The 14,942-nt window shown below is 37.3% G+C and overlaps 1 long non-coding RNA gene across 3 annotated transcripts; it reads left to right on the plus strand.

The window, feature by feature from the left end:
• Window positions 1-2,775: 2,775 nt before the first annotated feature.
• LOC128029198 (uncharacterized) lies at window positions 2,776-14,152 on the plus strand. 3 transcript variants are annotated; one of them, XR_008187309.1, is made up of 3 exons: window positions 2,776-2,998; window positions 11,782-12,092; window positions 13,287-14,152. It is a non-coding gene; the product is annotated as an uncharacterized LOC128029198 (long non-coding RNA). The 3 variants fall into 3 exon arrangements; XR_008187311.1 differs by lacking the exon at window positions 2,776-2,998 and adding an exon at window positions 6,909-8,623; XR_008187310.1 differs by lacking the exon at window positions 2,776-2,998 and having other exon boundaries at window positions 9,700-12,092.
• The last annotated feature ends 790 nt before the right edge of the window (window positions 14,153-14,942 follow it).

A 14,942-nucleotide genomic window follows, 5' to 3' on the forward strand; every position in this document is an offset into this window, starting at 1 on the left:
ATAGCAGAATTAAACCTAAAACAAGCCTAACATGTGCAGGCATTTATAACATTATTATTATTTTCAGAAGATCAGATTTGTCAAATAAATGTGATTAAAATTCATGAAAATTTGGATCAAGTCCAATTGTATGTGTTTTATAAATGAGGCCTTTGAAGTTATAATATTTTTTCTTATGAAGCAGTTGCATCTGGAACAACTTGTTCAGACTTTAATTCAATTTAAATTGGAGGGAACATAGGAATTTAAGATTCATTGGTACTCCATGTTTCACACGCCATGTTCCACACTCATTCACACAAAATCTGTTCATGAAACAAAGTCCATTTGGGTGGACTGATGAAACATTTATCTCCACATGGACTGCTTGGACACAAGCGAGAGAGAACAGATCCAGACTTGGTGCAAAGGGGTTTTACAACTCGTCTAAAATCCCCCCATCCGCAGGGTTAAAGCTGCTTAACCAGATTACCTTGAGTTCCATGCAAGCCGGAGATCATTCACCTGACGAAACATCCGTGTTGCGACACTGTTCCAGCATCCCGCGATCCTGCCTGACCTTTGCCCTTAGGCATGTGGCATGTTGCTTTTTACCGGGTCAATGTACCGCAGTCTGACAGTTGCACAGTGGGTGTCATGTAACCTAAGTGGCACAAATTGTAACTCAGTACCATACAATGGCCTTAAGAGACTGAGGGTGATTCATGGTACGTTAACTGTTTAGTCTTATAGCCAGGAAGAAAACCAGCAAGAGTTACATGGAATGTAGGGCTGTCATTCTCATTTATACACTACAGGGCTCCATATTTATATATCTGCATCCCACCTGATCTTTAAAGCTCATGTCATTGACACTCACTGCGGGAACGGTCTTTGGCCCAGATTTCCAGTGTCTAAATGTTCCTCGTTTGTTTAAATAAGTGCTGACGTACATGACCTCTCCTTTTACTTCTTGTCAGTGTGCATTAAAGGGATAGTTCACCCAAAAATAATTTCAAGTCCAGTCAAAGTTTATTTATAAAGTGTTTTTTTAGAAACATGTTTACTCAACTGAATGTAGTTCCAAACCTGTATGACTTTATTTTTTCCATGGAACACAGCATGAAAATAATGATTTTTTTATAAGCTCAAAGCACCATAAAAGTGGTCCGTAGACCTCTCCAATCATTTAGCCTGATTAACTGCACCTTTTTTGTTTTTAAATTTCCTGCAAGCTACAGTACCTCCATTTAATAACCAACTGGATAGAACGAAGTCCCGCCCTATTTTTTCTTCTTCTTTCATTTAATTTGGATGAACATCAATATATGGAAGGGAAAAAAACTGTCACTACTTTAATTTCATTACGACTTTACAATTGAATCAGTCAGAATCCTCTAGCTCTCACACTAGCGTGTTTTTTTTAATATATTGTAATATGTGTAATCTGCGATGAACATGTTAATGGTTTCCGTGTTAATAACCTGACACAAATAAATGCATATTTGAGCACTCGAACCTCAGCATTCTTTCTGTAAATGGGGACATTTGTAGGGGCTTCAACTCCCAGTCAAAAACAAGTGGCCCTCTCAGCAGGTCCATGTTCAGGCCCTGTGATTACAGCCGCTCCCCACACTCTGGTGAATTCATTAGATGCTGCTGGAAAATCCCATATGCAGGGTGTCTGTTGACTGGATGACTCAGAGCATATGTACACCCACCAATGTATGAGCAAGTTACTGGCCTCCCTGCTAAATGGAGCAGTGTGATACATATAGCAGCACTCAGCCGGCTGATCCACAAATAGCCAGGGGAGAGACCCTATTAGGAATATCTTAGAATGAAAAGATGAAACAAATTATTAAAGGAATATATTTCTGAGCAGTAAGTAGGAGAATGGATGAAAGACAGGAAGAACAAAAATGTAGGGAAAAATAAGGTGGTTAAAATTCATTGTGAATCATTAATCTGTCATCTAATCCCAGCTGTGACGTCATCACAGGACCTGTCCACCAGATAATGATTCCCTTCTCTGTTTAAAGGCTGGTTATGTAATTCCATGGAAACTCTGACCAGGAGAACTACACGGGCTAGACAATCTCATTAAAGGGACATGATGCCTTGGCGTACGTCTCCCTCAACACTATCCCTCTCCCTCACTACTGAGCTTTGAGCCACGTGTTCACTGTCTTTTCTTATATCACTATTACCTGCTGTTTTTGATATGTACGTAGTTGCTTTATTATTAATGACACTGTTCATACAGCATCCTGCTTTAATTCTCTGACCTCATTGTGTGATTTTCTCTGTTCTGAAAGAGATGAACTGAGGTGCCAGGTGACAAAACATTGGATTGTTTTGGGCAAACCGGACACCTAACATTGTTAATCCTTTTTTAAGACTTAGTCTATACCATGAAGTACTGGATACGTATATAGCTTTTGTTTAGCTTGAAAAGGGCAAATATATATATATATATATATATATATATGTGTGTGTGTGTGTGTGTGTGTGTGTGTGTATGTATACATACATTTATTAAGAAGTATATATACTTAAATTTTTTACTTTAAATCAAAAGATCGGCAGAAACTTTGTAAATTGCATTTTCAAAGATATAATTTTTTTTGTTGTGTGTGTGTATGGCGGGGGGGGGGGGGTGCATTTGAAACACACTTGGCTATGTAAAATATTGTATATGTTAAATGTCTTTAAAGTATTTTGTGGGACAGTTTAAATACCACCACTCATTCCACTGCGTCACTGACATGCAGAGACAATAAATCTAAATCTGTTCTGCAGCAGTGCGGTTAGAGGAATGTATGTAGTTCCTGTTTCCTCGTGAGGAGTACAGTGTGTCCATGTTAACAGGGTGACGTGACATCCAACAGCAGCATGGCATGGGGCCTAGTTCTATCGTTTAATGAAAAAAGAAGCAATGGTGTATCTCACACTGGCTCATTGTTGCTCTCAGCTGATTTGTCTCAACAGGCTGAAGCCTGTCAAACCCTGCATTTAGGTAAGTAAATCTATTTAAGCAATAACATATGAGGAAGAATGCTGTTAGGCACGAGGCTGTTGTACAATACTGCTGATAGAACAAAAAGATGATTGCAAGATATTGCTGCGGTACAGCAAATTAATGTTGAGTAACTTACATTTTACAGATGGTATTGCCAGTTATTTTGTCTGTTTGTTAAAGGGGTCATATGATGCTATTTCAATTCTTCCTTTCTCTTTGGAGTGTTAAAAGCTCTTAGTGCATAAATAAGATCTGTAAATTTGCAAAGACTAAAGTCTCAAATCCAAAGAGATATTCTTTATAAAAGAGTCAACCATGCTCCCTCCTAAAACGGATCGTTCTAATATGCCCCCACATGTCTGTCACTATGTGGGAAGATTTGCATAATGCCGCCAAAATGTTTGAAAAAGTTTTTAATCAAGTGAATCCAAACATAGTTCTAAGATTTCTAGAAGAAATACATTTTAAACATCTTTTCTAGTCTTCCTTTGATTGATTTCACTTTATTCTCGCCATGAATATAACTTTAGAAGCTGGTATGGCATTTAAAAGAAAATAAGGAAAGAAAGAAAGCAAAAATACCAAGTTGTATTTACAACACTGTTTCAGAACAGTTCAACCCAAATATTCAGATGTGTGCTGCATATTTTATGGAGGACTGTTTCCTGATCCTGGGATAGTAGACTACAATGCTGGCTGTTCTGACTCGCAGTCTGTAAGTATGTTTAAATATGTAAAAGATTTGCCACTGATGATTGAAACGTGTTTTGAGCAGTGTTGAGTAGAGCTAGTTGTTTTGTCATTACGGTATAGTAATGGGCATAACATTTCCATCAAAGGCTTGAGGTATTTGGCAAATCACAATGCACTGGATAGCTGGCCAATCACAGCACACCTTGCTTTTCAGAACGATGAGCTTTGTAAAAATCGACTCGACATGTTTCAGAAGAAACAGTAATGTAGAGTATGTGGGAAATAATGTTTTTTTTTTACTTAAACCACATAAACCAATTTCTTTAAACCAAAGACAAAAAATAATGTTCTTTTTAGCAACATCATATGAACCCCTTTAAACAAAATAGTTCCTAACAAGCGACAACAAGCAACACATGGTACATGGGATTTTCATCAATGAGTCAGTGTTTAAGAATGAATCGGTTGATTAAATGATTCAATGACTCACTCATAAAGACAACACGTTTTGTGCAGTGAAGAGAGAAACAAACCTTTTCAAAGCTTTGAATAAATTGAACCAATTGCTTCACAAAATGATTAACTTTAGAAGAAGGATTGTTTTTGTTTTATGGACAGCTTGTCTAAACAGGCCAGTAAGACAACTACTACTACTACTACTACTTGTCTTTTTAATTTCACAAATGTCTAATTAAAAATGTGTACAAATTAATAAAACTGATCCAGGACCTGGTACAAGAACTCGCATGATCCACTGGTTTACAGAGACCCCCCCCCCCCCACACACACACACACACCCCCCTCGCCCAACAGCAAACCATTGAAATTTCTAAATGTTTTGAAACAGTTCTGTCGTAAAGAGGCCTTGTTTACTGAAATCACATGACTTTGGCAGTTTTAAACCACTGTTTTGAAACAAATGATTTGCAAAAGTTTCAAAGCCTCACGAAGCAGTGCTTCGAAAGCACCCATCAGTAGTTTTGTTGTTCCTACATGAATCAACATTTTGAATGAATTGACAAACTCTCTGAGTAGTTATTTTTTAGAGTTGGGAATTACTTCGCAAAAGTTAAAAAGTATATGAAATATTGTATGATTGTGTGTTGTATTATTTTATTTTTTTATATTGTCATTATGTGACCTACCAGCTTCAGTTTCGTTGCTTCATTGGCTTTCATAAAACATCTCCCATGGACTCATGGGATAGTAAAGTGAATTAATCACCGTTTTTAAACAAATCTTTATGTAACATGCTGGAATAATCAAGTAAAATCTCTACCATTAATGTATATGCTGACAATCTGCCTGGAACACACAGACAGCTCAGCCAATCAAATATTGGGCTATGATGTTAGCTAACTGTGGCAAATACCATCGTACATCCAAGTTTTAGAGCCAAAATGAGCCCTGGACTTGCATATTTGAAGAAACCGTTGTACTGTATGTAAATGCATGCTAGATTTTTCTATGACCAGAGCAGCTTTTTAATAATAGATTACAACAAAGCTTGTTTTCTTCATTTTTTAAAACTCTCTGGCATTCCCACATGCACACTCCCTCAAACTCTCTCATGCTTTTTCTCTTTCTTGTGGCTAATTGACCCATTTTTCCAGGGGAGAGGTTTGAGTTTGATTCAGGGGAGGTCAGTGAGTGCGTTTTGGGTGGGTCTGCATTCTAAGATGTTGGTACAAGCTCTCTGAGGTCCTCACCTGTCCTTATTTTGATGTTATTTATAGCCATTTCTGTGAACCGTGACTAGTATACGTGCCTTTGTTCACCTGTGAAGACTTACCTGACAGGAACACAGCCACTGGGGCACAGGAATGTTCAGTATGTGGCACAACTCTTTGAGAAACTGAACTAATCCAGGTCCTGACCTCTGATTATTCCCAAGAACGCGAATTTCTGCCACACCTTCATGTGGTTAAGCAACAATGGGGTTGAATTTGATATTACATCATTAAACTGAGTTGTCCACCTATTTGTTTTACATTCAGGGGATCTTAAGGTGGAGTTGATGTGTTGCGATGAATCACATGACTCAAATTCCTTAGAAACATTGCTACATAAACACAGAAGATGTGTTTTTCCACAACTTCCCTGCTGACTGCATTCTTGCGAGCGGACTATTTAGTGGACCTTTTGCTCTGGTTCTCTGCATGGAGGAATGTGATAATGCATCCCAGCTTTGGCTTAGCCCTGCGGCTGGCCGTCTCGGTCTTTGGCTTCCCAACACGTGTCTGGCTCTGACTCCGCTCCAGCAGACCTGCGGGACCCGAGAACACCACACACTGCGCACTACCCTGAGAGATATCCTTCTCCAGCGTCACACTAGCAGCACGTTTAACGACAGCTGCAACACTCATGTGACCAAATGTCAAAGGCCTGGGCGAGCGGCGTGTGTCAGTGAGGTGGGGTTTATGATGGAATATCTGTGCGGTTACAAAGTTCAGGTTTTGAGGCCGGACACATTAAATGAGATTTATGTGAAGAGGATTTGCTGGCCTGCTCTCTTGAATCCAGCATCTTAAGAGGGCTTCAAAGATGCTACTGTAGGACTTAACTGAAGCACACTTTGTAAAACATATATATATACTGAATCAAGATCTATTTCAGAATATTCTATTATTTTATCCAGGGCTTAGCTACCTAATGATTTTGGAATAAATTATATAAAATGCAGTTGATCATAGTTTATCAAGAATTCAAATTACATGTCACAACAACACTTCTTTACCATAAAGAGATTTGCCAAAAAAGGACAGTTTGTGCAACAGTTCAGTAAATCTTAGCTGTGTCCCAATTCAGAGGCTGCATCCTTCGAAGCCTGCAAATCTTGAAAATCAAATCTTAGTAAGATTTAATGTTTAATGGCATGTGAGGATTCTGCAGGTGGTGGATCGTTTATATCATTTTGATGGCCGATTGTAATCCAGAAAGGATTATGTGTTTATGAAACCAGTTTTAAACTTGCATCTGATTACAGATACCCTTGGATTACACAAGATTTGTATTTTAAAGACAACCAGTTCGAAGGGAGTATAATTTGTTTTTTGGGTTAAAATAATTTCTTAATATGAAATTCGAATTGTGTGACAATTAGAGATTAGACCGTACATTAATTAAAATCTTCACGCTAACATGTATACTACACACAATATGTATACTCATAGTCATGCAAAGCTGATTGACATTATTTAATTGAGAATAAAGTATAACAATAATAATAATTTGTATGGTTTGATGTGATATGAGCTAACTTATCTTTAGTTTAAATCACCATTGGTAACGCAATTTATTGCAATGTTTTTTTTCCTCAGTTGGTAAGAACAAACATGGCAGACTTGCCATACTTACTTGTTCAGACTTACTTCTTATATCAGGAGAAAATTATTATTAGATTCATATATTCAAAGACATAGACTTTAACTGTGATTGTGAAGTATGGTTAATATCCACACCGGTGCAGTGACTGACTGCAACACATACTCCTCAAAACAGAGCACAATTTATCTGGAGCTGTGCCAGCGCACAACCCACGCAAAGAAGATAATTCCGCAAACAGCTGCAATTGCAGGTTTTCAAACAGAGATGGCGACAAAGAGGCAAAACCTATGGACTGCAGCTTTAAATCCAATTCAAATATATAAAAGTGTAATCCGGCATTTTTTCTGAAAATATCATGTCATCATTGACGCAATGGATCTCAGGATAGTCTGGGCCACAAAGAATCCATTAGTTGTATCTTTTGTTGTCTGGGAAATGAAGGATGCATTCGAAGGCTTCTGAATTGGGACAGAGCTCTTGACAGAGAAAATGGCGGATGGTAAACAAAGCTTCACAATGCAGCAGTTTGATTGGCTATTTGAGTAAACAATTTGTTATACACTGATTATCATCCACTTCACCATGACACACTGTTCCTGCACTTGCAATGGCTGTAGGAAGCATTATGGCAGGTTTGATGTCAGTCAATTGGTTCTTGTAAGGCTTTTGACCTCTTTTGATAAAAATGTGGATGTATCTTTTTAAATCTCATATTTAGCAGAAAACAACAGCTAGTATATGGCACGCTGCAAAATGACACCTGTGCACAGATCAATGTGGGTGTTTTGGCAGTACAGAGGAGTGTGACCTGTCTGTGTGTTAAGTAATGCTGTTCTTAGAGAGTATTATGACCAGACTATTTAGCGATAATGCTTTGGCCCGTGGATTGTCTGTGCTGTCTGTTATAGATTCAGGTCTCTAAAGTCCGAAGAGGTTAAAGAGCATTTAGGGTTGAGAGTTGGACTGTCTGATTCTATGGCCATCCCAGAATATCCTAGCCAGCTGGTCTCCCTGAGTGAGCTTATAGAATAACACATCCCACATGATGATGGGAAGGTGGCTGTGTCAGCAGGCACTGAGTGTGCGCTCATGTGCCCTTTGTACTGCCTGCTATGCGTGGTGGTATGTATCTAAAGGTCGAGGGGAGGTACATGAGGCTCCAGTGGGGAGATATTGGGCCACTCGTTAACCCTGGATCCCAAATCCAACACGACACTGTCAACTCTGAATTCATTATCCTGTCAGAAGTTTGTATCTTACAGTATTGCATTAGGGAACTAAGATTAGTGAGTTGCTCAAGGGTGCAATAGTCACTGATTAGGTTTTTGATCCCAAAATACTCTCCAGTCATCCTTATTTTGGAAATCTTGGTGGTTTTGGGCTACCACCACCTTCATCTTTGGATATAGGCCTTTATTTTTAAGTCATGGGATCCTGATTGATAGATCACTGACACTTTTTTTAAAGACACGTATGGGCACAAGGTTTGGATCGTGTATAAGGAATAGAGCAGTGTTCGGTTTTACAGGTGAGTCTGTTTTGCAGGACCAGGTAGCTCTGATCAACTGGAACAAACAGACACCCTCCTGCTGGAGCTTACAGGTATTACACACAATCACTTCACTTCTGGGGATCTATCTATCTATCTATCTATCTATCTATCTATCTATCTATCTATCTATCTATCTGTCTATCTGTCTATCTGTCTGTCTGTCTGTCGTTTTAATATTCTGTGTATCATTCTATATATCTATCTAAGAGTTCCTAACACACACGTCCTGTTGGCTGAAAGCAGAGCACAGGATGTGTGAAAAGGCCACAGAAAATGGGCTCCCTGAATGGGAATGGTGTCTCAGATACCACTTCCTCTTCTAACACAGGATGTTTCCTACAGTTTCATGTAGTGTCAGGTCAGGTCAGCACAGTGTGTCACATTATGACAAGTCTGGATGAGAGTAACACACACACACACACACACACACACACACACACGCATCACCATGGCTGAACGCTGAGAGACCAGTCACCTGTCTGTTCCTGGGTGCTCTCCTCATCTCTTTATGAATACAGGATCACAGCTTAATTCTGAGCCCAGCAGTGAGTGTTACATTACATGAGCGGATTGCTGATACATTTTCAATATTTAGGTTTTCGTTTGTTCATAGAATTGTTTTGATGTAGGAACTGCTGTTCTCCACGTGGCCGCACACACACAACGCGGCATGCGTGGGTGAACTGACGCAGTCTCTATGACTCACTCTGACACCAAACCTCACTTACATCATAATTTATGTCCTTCTGCGTCTGTGGCAGGTGAGCAATCACAGAGCTGCACAGATCAGACCCGCTTACAGCCATCGCACTGCAGCCGCTCCACTGCAGGATTCTTTAAACAGCAATGAAGAGCTTGAGAAATCAACCAATCTTAGCCTTTTTTTTCTTAACTTTTAATTTAAAAATTTTTAAAACATAAATATAATTGTTCTTTAATGAAAGTTACTTTAACATGTACATTTTAACCTTCTCTAGAAACACATGATATGACCATGCTTTATAGTCATAAATAACCACTCTAGCCATAAATAACGATACAAATATATATATATATATATATATATATATATATATATATATATATATATATATATATATATATATTCAGTTTCAACATCAAAAAATTTATTTTAGTATTATTTTCGTAGTAGTAGTAGTTTTTTATAGCAAAAACAAAATTAAATAATAATAATTAAATGTTGATGGATGATTTGCCTTGATTGAGGTCAACATAAAAACCTCTAAATTATGGCATATTTTCTTTTCTGCCACAGGCTGTAAATTAAAAAGTTGTTTGGAAAACACCAAATGTCATAAATCATAAAACACCAAAGAAGAGTGAAGCCAATGGAAAATACAACATTTTCATAAACAGCTTAATTGTTTAATAGGTGCTGTCAATGACATTTTGATTAAATTGAACATACCACTTTAAGGAAAACAAACAACACCATAATGCTTTTATGCTAGATTCTGGCCTGTATCCATGGCAACATCCTGATAATTCAGCTTTTGGAAGCTTTTTGAGAGAAGAAAATTACAATTTTCATCTTTGATTATGAAGAGCATTCAGAAAAGTCCTCAGACATGTCTAGAACCAGACGCAGACTACTATTAAAAACTTTTGCTGTCAGTTTTTCAAAATTTAATTCAGCAAGGATTCATTAAATTGATTAAAAGTAACAGTAAAACATTTTTTTTTTTACAAAAACTTACATTTACAATATACATATTGTAAACAACCATCACAAAACAGAAAGACAGTCAAGGATCATCAGGTGACCACACACAGTACTAAGAACCAAGGGTTCCCAAACTTTTGAGTGGGGTTATTTTAATAATTGCAGCATTTTTTTAGTCTTGTGGACTAAATGTTAATATATTTTATGTACAATATCTTACTCAGGACAGTACTAAATGAAATATAACATGCATTTAGTATGATCTCTCTTATTTTTTGAAAATTACTCGTATTTTCACAGATTCTGCAAGGGGTGCCCAAACTTTCGAGCCCCACTGTGTATATATATATATATATATATATATATATATATATATATATATATATGTTCTTTTGAACTTTCTATTCCTTACATAATCCCTGAAAAAAGTATCATAGTTGCACGAAAAAATTAAACAGCACAATTTTTTTACATTATTAATAATAATAATTAATAGTAAATATTTCGCAGTAATTACTGTTTTTTAGCAAATAAACACAGCCTTGATAAACATAAGAGATATGTTTTTTTTAGGCAAAAATTACAGACTCAAAACTTTTGAACGGTGGTCTATCTAGTACTTCTGGAACCCCGTCTGGTCAGGAAATCTTATTACTTTTTACTTATGTGAGATTATATAAGATAGTTTAGCTACTGTACAACTGCAAAGCCTTATAGAATACTATATACATTCATTACTGCTTTTTAACTAAACATACACAATAATTAAGCATTTACTTAAAAATTCTTTATTTTGATGTAAGGAACAGACATGGACAGAGTTAGTGACATTTTGAGTGCTAAATTAAGAGCCAAAATAAAGATCTTAAAGTCCAGATTGTGGCCAGCAGAGGGCGCTACACGGTTTTAAATAGACTTGGATGGCAGCATCCAATTATAAAACAGAAAAACAGAGCAACAGCGTTGACCACGTGAATTCAGGAATATAAACTTCAGTATATTCTATTATTGTTACAGGAAATCTACAATAAACTCTTCATTTGCGCTAAAGCATCTGTAAGAACTCTGTCACGGCCAGTATATATCAGATAGCTACAGAATGTGTAACCTTTTTAACAGATCTTATTGATGGCAGATAAGCACCCTGTGTTGACCACAAAATGTCTTTTTCACTTTTGAATGTACAGTTTTATATTTAGACCCATCCTGATTGCTTTGTCCAGCGAATCCACTGCTTACTAATATCCCAGAATCTAACAGGGGTTCAGATATGTGATTGGCTGGTACACAGTGTTCAGACACGGCTTGTAAAAAACATAATTGCATGTAATTTAGTGTCTAATCCAGGACCGTCTTACAAAAGGCATAATGCAGACTGGTTGTTCCAAACTTTTGTCTCAGCAGGGGCTCGGCACCGGCAGTGCTGCAAACACGTCGTTGAGATCCAGCTGTTGGCCACATGTGTGTGATGGGGTCGTTGAGTCCATACCAAGCTCTACATCATATCCTTCTCATATCTTTCAGAGTTCCTATGGACCACCAAGTTGGGATGAACAGGCGACTGAAGAACCTTGGCTTTGTCCAGAAGGTTCTAGGCTCTTCTGGTTGTGGATGCAGTGTGAAAATGCTGAGGAAAGCCCTTCTGTGGATGAGAAGGTAGGGCTGCTGGCCCTCATCCTGTTATCCCAGCCTCCAGATCCAGTCAGTCTTCACACCTCTTCAGTCACACATACACAGCACAGACATCATGGAGGGCAGCATGATGATGGGTGTTGAAGGGATCAAGAAAACCATCTTGCATGGAGGGACCGGTTAGAAGTCTAAATTTGTCTAAGGTACAGCTTTACAGTAATAATTTTAAACATGTATATTGTAGGAGTGTCATTCCATCTATAACAGTAGAAACTGTTCCAGGATGTGAGGCATTTCATTGTTTGCCAAACTGAATCTGGGATCATGTCTTTTTTCATTACACATGTAATAGGTTGCTTTTATGGAATTATATATTCAATTTCACAGTAGACAAAGTAGTTTTCTTGTCTCTTTGATGTCATAGGAAGTTGATCGCGTCACTTGTAGGGAGTGTATGGCTTCAAATAAGAAAAACTATAAGGACTCATGAGGTATATAGAGATTTTTAGTGCTGACTATTAGTTTTTTTTTGTTGTTGTTGTTTTTGGATTTAACAGCAGATTTAACCCAAAATTTAAAAAAAAATATGGGGCTCAAACTGAAATTCAAAGACACAAAAATCAATAATAATAATTTTATTGAATACTAATTATTATTAAGTCACTTAAATAAAGAAAGAAAATAAGAATTTCCATGAATTTTATTCTACTAGGCCTACTTCCTAAAAAATATATATATTTTTTTAATTTTACATCCTACATTCCCTTGGAATTTAGAATAAATCAAAAAGCTTTAGTGCGTGCTAACAAATATTCTTTGAATTTAATTATTCTTTTCAAGCTATGGCAGCGTGCAGGTCTTCTTTAATAATATACTTCCTATATATGCCCCAGCTGTAACCTTTCATGGCTTTTTATTTATCTGCAATATTATATTTAGTGGAATACATTACTCCACTTATGGCCTTCTATGGCAGACCTCTTGACTATGGTGATTTAATTCACAAGTGCAGTACACAAAATAACCACTAGGTAGAGCTATGAGATCATTTCAAACCTGTTTAATTAAGCAGTGACATTAACTGGAAATTAATTTTATGTGTGAAACTTGCTGCAGTAATCAATAATGGGTCCAGGTACAGCAGCCCAGTGAGTATGACAGAGAGTCATGGGCTCTGAATGATGCCTGATGTCTGCTGGCACTAGTTTTTACTGATTGTTCATGTTGAATCTATGTTTGTCAGGTCTTGGAATGCCTGGGAAGAACTGATGTACTGTAATCGGTTGACTGTCGCCGTTGGTCTGCATCTGTTGATGCGGTGTGAATTGGCCTTATAGCAAGAAGATGTGTTTCCTGATGTCAAATGCACCAGTTGAAAGCATTATTTGTATTTGCAGGGGCAATGAAAGCCTTCTATCTGCATTGAACAGCCCACATGGAGGTATGGAATGAAGCTGAGGCCAGAGATGATTTCATGAGAGTCCTGGATCTGGACCCAGGCATGAAAAAGACAACCAATAAAGAGCTTGTAGTTCTCAAAATGGGAATGGAGTTAAAAAAAATTGAGGACAGACTGAAATACAAGGACATGTTCACAAAAATGGCAAGAGAGCAAGAGTCTCTAGAGCTGGAGAGTCCAGATCAAGAGATTCCAGAGCAAACATCTCCAAGGAACAACTCAAGGAGAACAGAGTCCAGAGGAAGCATGGCTATAGAGCAAACAGGTGAAGAACAACCAAGTTCAACGCAAACATCTCCAGAGCTAATAACTTCAGCACAAGAAGTTACACAAGACATTGTTTCACAAGAAGAAACAGTTACTGCACTATCGAGTTCTGATCATGAGAAACCAGAACAATCAACTACTTACTCAGAATGTGACTCCAGAACAAACTACCACAGAAGAAGCTACCCCAGAACAGTTAGACGCAGTAGAAATGTTTCTGGAGCAATTTGTTTCTGAAGAACCATCACCAGAACATACAACTCCAGAGCTAACGTGTCCAGAACAAGCAGACCAAGATCTTGTATCTTCAGAACACATGACTCCAGCTCAAATAACACCAGTCAATGACTCTTAATCATACAGTAGCAACATTTTCAAGAGAGGTGCAAAGATGATGTGGGAGAAAGATCAAGTTTTTACTTCTGTGATGTTTTGTCAGCTGCTTTTCTTCATGTGTTCTACATTATAATCTAAGATTTAACTTTACCATTGTGATTGAAGTTTTGCCAAATCATCAAATAAAATAGTCCTCAATCAGTTGCTATCTTGTGGTGGATAATTGAATAATGAATAATTAATTCATCAGTAGCATTTTGTGTCTCTAAACATAAACTTCATGGTAACTCTACATGTCCCACTCGCTATGAACTGACAGCAAACAGTCCTAAAATATAAAAATGTATCATGTTCATAAATATTAAATATTTATTAATAGATATTTTAACTAAGTAATTAAAACTAATTATTTGTGCTTTCCTGGATTTCTTGATGGCCAAATATTACATAAATATTGTTATTGCCATTTCTATTGCCATTTCATATTGACTGAGAACTGAAAACTGGTTATGGTTGTTTTTCTAGAAAATTCTAAATAAATTTAGCATTTTTATTATTTAATTTTTTATTTTATAATTTCATGACCCCCACAATTACATCAGTTGAGGAACAGACTAGATCAATGTCATTACATCATAAGATATCATTTTAAGGGGATTCCCTTGTGCTTTTGTCTACAGTTTCCCAGCACATTTACATTCTCCTCTTGAATCCAGGCTTATCATCGAGTGGGGACAACACTGAAAGTCTAATTAACTATGATTAAATGAGGAACAGCACACAGATAAATCACACTGTCCCCTAGTTTAATTAATGAGATATCACTGTTTTGAGTTATATAATAATAGGTGTTCAAGTCTGGTCATTTCCCCAGATATCCTTTTTTTTTTTCTTTAGCAAAACATATGGGCTACTCTCTCTCTCTCTCTCTCTCTCTCTCTCTCTCTCTCCTCCTTCTGACCATTTCATTTCATCTTTGAATATTTGGCTA

Source organism: Carassius gibelio, chromosome A15 (assembly GCF_023724105.1).
Source record: "Carassius gibelio isolate Cgi1373 ecotype wild population from Czech Republic chromosome A15, carGib1.2-hapl.c, whole genome shotgun sequence".
Taxonomy (NCBI): Eukaryota; Metazoa; Chordata; class Actinopteri; order Cypriniformes; family Cyprinidae; genus Carassius; species Carassius gibelio.